Source organism: Physeter macrocephalus, chromosome 14 (assembly GCF_002837175.3).
Source record: "Physeter macrocephalus isolate SW-GA chromosome 14, ASM283717v5, whole genome shotgun sequence".
Lineage (NCBI taxonomy): Eukaryota > Metazoa > Chordata > Mammalia > Artiodactyla > Physeteridae > Physeter > Physeter macrocephalus.
Window position 1 is genome coordinate 2,592,193 of NC_041227.1, and position 8,905 is coordinate 2,601,097.

Sequence of the window (8,905 nt, forward strand, 5' to 3'; positions counted from 1 at the left end):
AACACAAAGCATGGACTGGCAGACAGGAAGGCAGGTTAACCACAAGGACCTTTGTGTTTTTATACAGAGATCTAATGAGGAAAAACTGGAATATTTCAAAAAACAAGGCTCTAGGGCTTCCCTGGTGGCGCAGTGGTTGGGAGTCCGCCTGCCGATGCGGGGGACAGGGGTTCGTGCCCCGGTCCGGGAGGATCCCACGTGCCGCGGAGCGGCTGGGCCCGTGAGCCGTGGCCGCTGGGCCTGCGCGTCCGGAGCCTGTGCCCCGCAACGGGAGAGGCCGCGACAGTGAGGCCCACGTACCGCAAAAAAACAAAAAAAACCAAACAAGGCTCTAGCAGCAGCAGCCTGCCACCTGTGTTTGTCACGAGCCCCTGCAGCCTCCCTGGAGCTGTTGCCAGCATTTCAGGTGTGTGGCATATGTACAGGAAAACACGGCATCACCACTAGCTCCCCTCCGAGGCGGTGGGCTCTGGGTTTCTTCTGCCTGTGCAGGTGAAAGCAACGTGGAAGTTGCTCTCGAGGACCGTATAGGGTCCCGAGTCGTTTCCACTGACCCTTTGGTTCAGCAGATCTTATACAACAGAATCTCTGAAGGGAAGATCTCAGCAGCGCGGACAGCTGTCCACACCTGCTCTCCCAGACTTGGCCACTTGCTGCTCCCAGGAGGCCCCTCGGTCAGCAGCAGAGGCGTGTGTGTCCCAGCCGTCGGCAGTGGAGAGCGTTACAGTTATTAGGACATAGGTTGAGGCCTGTGCTTCACTCTCAGAGGCGCTGTCTTCACTGAAGGTGTCTTCCCATTTCCAGGCTGAGATGAGCTCACCTGGGTGACGGAGGGACGGGAAGGTGCGGGCACGGTGGGTGTCAGCACTCAGTGTGCAGAAGCTCAGGGTGGGCCGGTCCAGGACGCCTCGGGCAGCGCTGTGCTCTGTGGTTGTCTTGAACCCAGACAGACCAGATACGGCCAAAGAGCTTCCCCTGTCTTCCTTGAGCCCCAGCCCCTGGCCTCGGTTGCTGCCGGTACCTGGGGATCCCTCAGGCCGTAGGACAGCAGTGCTCGTCCATCTCATCACCCAGCGCTGGACCACCTGGCGATGCTCCTGCAAACACACAGCCTTTCTCCCGTCGTGGCCGCCCTCCCAGCTCCGTGGAGTTCGGGGAGCACCACTGGCCTCCCGGGGGGGACTCACCCGGCCTGGCGCCTGACGGAGGCTCAGAATACATCAGCTGCCCCGGAACCAAGGCGTGCCTGTCGACACAGGGCTCAGCACGGCCCGTTCCCGCACATCAGGGCTCTGTCACTGGGCTGTCCATCAGCCTGAAGCGGCAGCCTGGGGCGAGTCACTCAGGACAAATGCGCTGAGCTCCCATGCAGCACAGAGTCCCCCTCAGAGGCCAGGAGAAGAAACTGAATAATTTGCCGCCAGTTTTGTCACCTTCTGTGCTCTGCCACCAGAGGAGATGATTCTGGGAGCGTGGCCATCGCAGACTCCCTGTGCGGTGCACACAGGTCCACAGTTGCTGGCACGGAAGTTCTGCAGCCCGGGCGGCCCGTTCTGGTGTTTTCTCGGCCCTGCTGAGTGGGGGAGCGAGTCTCAGGCACCTTGAGGTGCAGGCCGGAGCGTGGCTTACACAGTCCGCCGGAAGTCACGAAAGGGGACCTGACTCCTGCACCCCCCGCAGGGGGAGAGGGATGGACGTTCTCTTACAAATGGGGGGAGTCAGGAGGGGGCGCCTGGAGGGGGCGTGTCTCTCACTGCAACCTTCACCTTGGCGTGAGGGGGCGAACCTGGGGCTGGGCCCGGCCAGGCCTCTAAGAGAGAGTGACCACCCACTTCTGTCCCCGATCTTCTCACTGTGTCTCCACATCCCTCAGGCTCTGGGACTCACCCTGCTTTCTCCTGGAAGCTATGCCACAAACGTCTGACACCAGAACACGATTAACTGTTCTCTCCCCCAAACCCAGAGGGCTCTGGCCACGCCTGGTTTCACGGCTTCACAGCACAGGTCCGGTCTCGGGTGGTGGCTGCCCTGATCTGCCCCTCCAGGCCACCTGGGCCCGCCCTCTCTGTCCTGGCTCTGCCATCCCCATAGGAGCCACTTCTTGTCCCTACAGCTCAGATGCACACTCCACCCGCACGTCACTGCCGTCCCCCTGTGGTTCTTGGGTTCTTTCCCTCTAGGTGAGATCCGGAGGGCGCAAGCTGCATTTGGGCACACTATGCCGGCAGATTTTAACTAACGATTGTATCAAATCAAACGTATACATCTGTTTCCCTACAGGATCCAGAGTGGATGTCAGAAACCTCGGGTGGCCTGGCTGTTCTCTGACCCGATCACCTCCCTCGGCTCAGCGCTCTAGCCCTGGTCACCCCTCCGGCCTCCCAGACAGGAGACAGTCCCTCTTGAATTCTGGCCTCGGGCCCTCATTTTCCTCTAATAAAGGAAACTAATCCATCCCGCGTGAGCCCCTGGCAGGTGCAGGGCACTGGTCTGGATTCCGGTAGTTCTAAGATGAGAGTGATTAAACCCCTTCCCCAGCCCAACACAGCTAGAGACGCAGGAATTGGCCAGGTGTAAAACCCGTGTGTCAGATTTACTGGAAAGGCAGCAGGTGTACACGCCACTTCAAAGATGGCTTTGTGGATTTAGGTAAAGGGCTGGAAGCCTGTTATTTTTTCTCCCAGAATGATCTTCTTCTCATCTGCTGTGTGCATCAGAGTGGGAGTTGTATTTTTATTCGTGTGATTTTCTGACGATGTTTGTATTTCCCGCTAGTCTGTACGATCCTCCAGGGCACATGACTATGTTTTTATTCCACATATTTACCTGCTGCCAGAAAGTGTCAGGCACAGCATAGGTGCTAAGCAAATATTTGTTGAAAAAAATGTCTATTATAAAAGTCTTTATCTGCAGAATTATCTTATTCACCATAAATGTCTCTGTTGATACTCTCCAGATTCACATTTCTTGGCCAACAGTGGGGTAGTGATAAGAAAGTGTTGTTCTGTATACAAAGCTGCTTAAAGTTTATTTTTAAAATTCATTTCTCTGAAAGGAAGTTGGGATGGTTGCATTTTTCTTTGGGGTTATGAAGATATTTTCTTTTCCAAAGCAAAGCCTATGAATTGTAATAAAGATTTTAAAGTGTTCTTTAATCTCATCTCTTTAAAAATACATATTTTTTCCCGATTATAGTTGGCAATATTATTTTAGAAACTAGGAAAGAAACCACAGGAGAGTTTAAAAAGAAAAAACAAAGACAGATTATGTCTAGGTCTACAACTCAGAGATAAATATAGTTGATAGTTTGGTGTTTTTCAACTCCTCTGTGTGTGTGTGTGTGTGTGTGTGTGTGTGTGTGCACGCACATGTGTGTTTGTTTATTTATTAATATACTGCTTTTTAACTTAACATTACAGGTAGGAATTTTCCCATACGGTTAAATCTTCTCCATAACATTGTTTCTAATAGAAGTCTAATATCTCATCGTTTATTTAATAATACTCCAATTTGGGGACATTTTAGTTGCTTCCAATTTTTGGTATTTTATTTGATGTTGAAAGAATTATCTGTTTATATAAAGCCTGGTGAGAACCTTTGATAATGTCCCCTTGATGGTCGCTTGGTAGCAGAACAGAGGGTCTTTCCCTTCGTAGCTTCTTCCTTTCCTTCTGTGCTTATGAAGTCTACTCCTAATACACCATCTAAAAAATATTCACCTAGAATTTCTTAGGTGAACCTTTTAATTGAAGTTAACATGCTCATGCAGCTAAATGCACAAACTTTATATTTACCTTTGATGAATCTATACAAATGAATACACCTGTGTGACACCACTCAGCTCAGAGTATGCTACTGTCACCCCAGAAGCCTATCTTTCCCTTACTCTGTAGCAGGATTTGGCCAACTATGACCCAGGGGCCAAATCTGGCTCACCACCTCGTTCTGTACAGCCCACGAGTGAAGAGTGTTTTTTGCATTATGAAATGTTTATTTTGGTACCTATATCATCCTTGGTTTTGCCTCTGGGTTCAGAAAACCTTGGTTCGCGCACACACGAAATTTATTTTACGGCCATTTACAGAAAAAGTTTGTTGGCCCTGCATGATCTATAAATATACTGCACTGTATGAACTTTCCCACTGATGACAGCTCTGTAGATGGTACCAGGTATCCGACTATAATGAACAGTATGGACCTGAACATTCATATATGTCCCTATTGCTGTTGAAACACTGAGTTACATTGTGTAGGAACCCATAATGACAGGCCATTGTTCAGCTTTTGTAGATACTTCAGTTTTCAAAGGGGTTGTAGCAATTTATACTCGCACCTTATTGCACCGCTAGAAACTTCAGCGCCATGTGACTAATGATGACATTAGCAGATATTCTTATCTTGTTCCTGATTTTGGTATTTCACCACCAAATATGTTCTTTATGTATATTTTAAAGGCACCCTTTATCAGATTAAGGAATTTCACCTCTATTCACAGTTGACTGAAGTGTTCTGTTATGCATGGGTGATACATTTTTTTGACTGCTTTTGTGGCATCTGTTGAGATGAAAACATACTCCCCGCACTAACTTATTCTTCCAGGAATTGAGTTTTGAATGTTAAATCAACATTTTTATTTGTCATATAAATCCTGGATTCAGTGAGCTAATGAATTATTTAGAATGCTGCCTTTATGTTCATGAAATTATCTAATTTTCCTTTGTTGTAATGCCCTTGTCAGGGTTTGTATCAAGTTTATCTTGGTTCATGATGAATTAACAAGAATTTATATATGACTTGTGCTATTTCTCCTTATGTATTTGGAAGAATTAATGCTGAAGACATTTGGTTCTGGAGTGTTCTTTTAAGGAGGGTTTCAAATGATAGATGTATGTACTTAATATATCAAGGACTATTTGGATTTTCTATTTTTTCTTGCATCAATTTTGATGTATTTTTGAAGAATTTTTTGTTGTATATGTTTTCAAATTTATCACCTAGAAGTTGCCCAAACTGTCTTGCCATTGTTACTGATGTCTATTGACGCTCTAATGATGTTCCATCTTTCAATTCTGATTATCCTATTTTTTTCCTGAACTGGTAATGATATATCAGTTTTATTAATCTTTTCAAATAACCAACTTTTGGCTCTAGTGATTTTCTCTAACTTTTGCTTTCTATTGCATTGGTAGTGACTCCTATTTTCAGCTTTTCTATTTCTATTTTATGTTAAATTGACTTTTTTTTCCTAGAGTCTTCAGATAGAAACTTAAATTCTTAATTTTCAGCCTGTCATCTTTTCTAATACATACATCTAAGGCTATAAATTTTCCTCTCTGGGTGGCTTTAGTTGCATTTCAGATGTGGTATGCTATATTCTCATTATTATTCAGGTCAGAATATTTTATAATTTCCATTGGGTTATCTTCTTGAACTCATGACTTATTGAAATTATTTAGAAAAATTTTTTTCAAATATTTGGTCATTTTCTAGTTGTCTCCTTGTTATTGATTTTTAGCTTAATCTTCATCAACTTTGGGTTACCTCACACTCATGCTGCAATCTTCTGGCCCCTTTTCTCTTGGTGGCATCTGTTTTAGTGTGTAGGATAGAGACCACAGGGGCTGGAACTGTCAGCTAATACTCCCTTTGCTGTCTATTTAAGTAATGAATTGTCTAAACCTACAAGAGACTCTTTGTTTCTTGACCAGACAAGTCAGTCAGTCTTTGGTCTGCATATGCGTGTACACACACATGCACACATCATATATATGCCTATGGACATATCACATATATGACTTACGTACGTGCTTGGTACAGTTTAAGAGGGTCTCCAGACCAGGGGGACCCTGTACGTCCACCTTCCCAGAGCTGTGAGACCATCACACACTCTGCCCAGCTCTTTAGGCTCTGAACTGCTTTCTGTTTGTCTTCCAGGTATGTCAGCTCCTGCTTCCAAAAGGAATTGGTAAACGGCTTGAGGGAAAATTGTGTGCAGAGTTCTCTAGCCTCCTTTCTCTATTTCCTTCTTCTCCAGAATGTTGGCCCCTTGAGTTTCAGTTGCCTCGGGAACATCCAACCTCAGCCTCTGCTTCCCAGTCCAATGAGGCTGAGGTCTCAGGTCACCGCTTTCTCCTTGGCCATGGTTCCCCCAAACCACACCAGCAAATGCTCCAAACAGCAGGGGCCAGTGTGGGGCGCCCGCACCCACCCCTCCTTGGGCTCTTCCCTGCATCTCCGTGTTTTGAGCCTTGGTTGTCTGCATTGCTCTCTGTGACATTCAGGGTTTTCTTTCCCCTCTGCTTCCTTGCTCCCTTCCCCTCCCTTCCGCTTCCCTCCCTCCCTCCCTCCCTCTTTCCCCCCTTCCCCCCTCCTTCCTTCCTTCCTCCCTCCCTCCCTCCCTTTCCTTCCTTCCTTCCTTCCTTCCTTCCTTCCTTCCTTCCCTCCTTCCCTCCTCTTAAAACTTTCATCCAGCGTTTACAGTTGCCCCCAGTGAGAGGATTCATCTGCTCCAAAGTGTTCTGTTTTGGCCCAAACAGATGTTCACTCCTCATAATTTCTAAAGTTCTCTAGTGGTTTTCTGTCTTTACTTTTGGTGCGATACCTTTGGCGAAAACGAATATGTGTCACATTTTGTCCCCTGTAATTAGCCTTTTGTTCCAGACCATTCTTTTCTGTACAGACTTGGAGTTACTTTTATCAAATAAGATCTTTTAAATGTACATTAGGGTTTATACGCTATTTATACCTTTACACTATTTTCAGAATCAACGGTTGTAATGGTTGCATTTGTATAACATGTAATTTAATCATATCTATTATTTATCAGGTACCTATTAAGTGCCAGGCATTCTGCTAGGTGCTTCTCATGTAGTGCAGTTTCAATCTTCACATCACATTGACATTATCTTTTTTTTTAATTAGAGAAATGAGACTGAAAAAGCTTAGAAAGTTCGTTAAGGTCACCTAGCTGGTAAGTCACAGAAATGGAATCTAAGCTGAGACTGACTTCAGCCTGGAGACTGTCACCATTGTATCTGTTCTTTAATCACTATTGTCAGTAACTGGAATTAGTGGGACGCTTTGGGTCTGAAAAGTGTTTTATTAGCACAGCTTTAACTTTAACTTTCCTAGATGGATAAATGCTGCCATTCACAATCAGGTCTCAGTGGTCCTTTAGAAAAAGTAAGTGAGGTCCATGCAGGTGATGGCTGGCTCCAGGGGTAAAACTGGAGGTGGGTGACCTGCACAGAGGACGTTGACTCAGTTCTCATGTTCTGGTGTTCACAGCAATCCCCCAGGGAGCTTCTAACAGTGAGCATCCCCGAGGTTCAGCCCTAGAGCTCCATTTCCGGAAGTCAGGGTGCAGCCCAGGAATCTGCATTTAAAACCACCACCCCAGGTGATTCTCACTCAGGAGGTCCTGAGGACTATGCTCTCAGTAACCCTTTTCTCGTGTCTTTTCAGCTGAGGGGTGGGGTTCTGGAAGCCAGGCGAGAGCCTCTGAGGACCGGTTAGAACGCAGGGTGTGTGATGGAGGGTGAGTTTGCTAGGGCTGCCGTATCAAATGCCGCAGCTTGGGCGGCTTCAACAAGAGGGAGCTACTTTCTCACAGCTCTGGAGGCTGGATGTCCAAGATCAAGGTGTGGGCAGGTCTGGTTTCTGCTGGGGTCTCTCTCCCTGGCCCTCAGATTACCACTTTCTTGCTGTGTCCTCAAGTGGCCTTTCCCATCCCTGGAGTCTGTGTCCTAATCGCCTCTTCTTATAAGGACACCAGTCAGGTGGGATTAGGGCCCAGCCTACTGGCCTCATTTTAACTTAATTACCTCTGTGAAGGTTCCAGCTCCAAATACAGTCATGTTCCAAAGTCCTGGACGTCAGGGCTTCAACATGTAGGTTTGGCGGGGGGGACACCATTCAGCCCATGGAAGAAGGTCAGGCAGAGGCAGCAAATGGCAGGACAGCAACCTGTTATTCAAAATCTCTTACCGCCCCTGAAGCTACGCTTGATGCTGTAGTGATACGAGCAAGGGGACCTCAGAACTGACTGTGCAGCTGGAGAAACGACTCAGTGACCTGGAATAAAAGTGATGCCCAATGGTCCACACGTAGCAAGCCTGGTACAGTGAGTACCAGCGGGCTTTGGATCCTTTAAATTTCAGCCCCAGTGATGCAGACTGTAAATTTCGGTGCACTGGGGAAACTGCTCTTCACTTAAATGATTTCTTTGGTGACCACCACTCTCCTCCTTTCCATAAACATAGGGACAGTGCCCCTCCCCTTCCCCCCAATGCCCACAGCCTGCAGCCCACCCCCCAGGTACTCAGGCACGCCTGCGTCCCCCAGCAAAAGTATCTGCTGAACAAGATTCGTTTGTGTTTGTTCCCAAATCAATTTATGCAACTGTACATCTTATCGTAATTATGTCATTTGACTAAATACCGCGTGAGCCAATGAAATGAGAGTGCAAAAAGAGGGTTGTTTTTATGAAAACGAAGGGAAATGTTTCAGAAAGTGAGCTGGCAGAGAGAAAGCGCTGTCAAATGAGGCACGGAAGCAGAAGCCGTCAAAGACTGGGGGTGGGGGGCGGTATGTATTAAAAAGAAGGATTGTTCTCTCGAGTGCTTTTCAGTCATCTTTCTACTCTAAAGAAACTGGACTTTTACAACATTAACCACACATTACAATGGCGGGGAGAGGGGTATGGAAGAAAAACACTTAAGAAATGTAATCGGTGGTACCACACTTAAGGAAGAGATTCTTCAAAAGATTGGCTAGTAGGGCTTCCCTGGTGGCGCAGTGGTTGCGCGTCCGCCTGCCGATGCAGGGGAACCGGGTTCGCGCCCCGGTCTGGGAGGATCCCACGTGCCGCGGAGCGGCTGGGCCCGTGAGCCATGGCCGCTGAGCC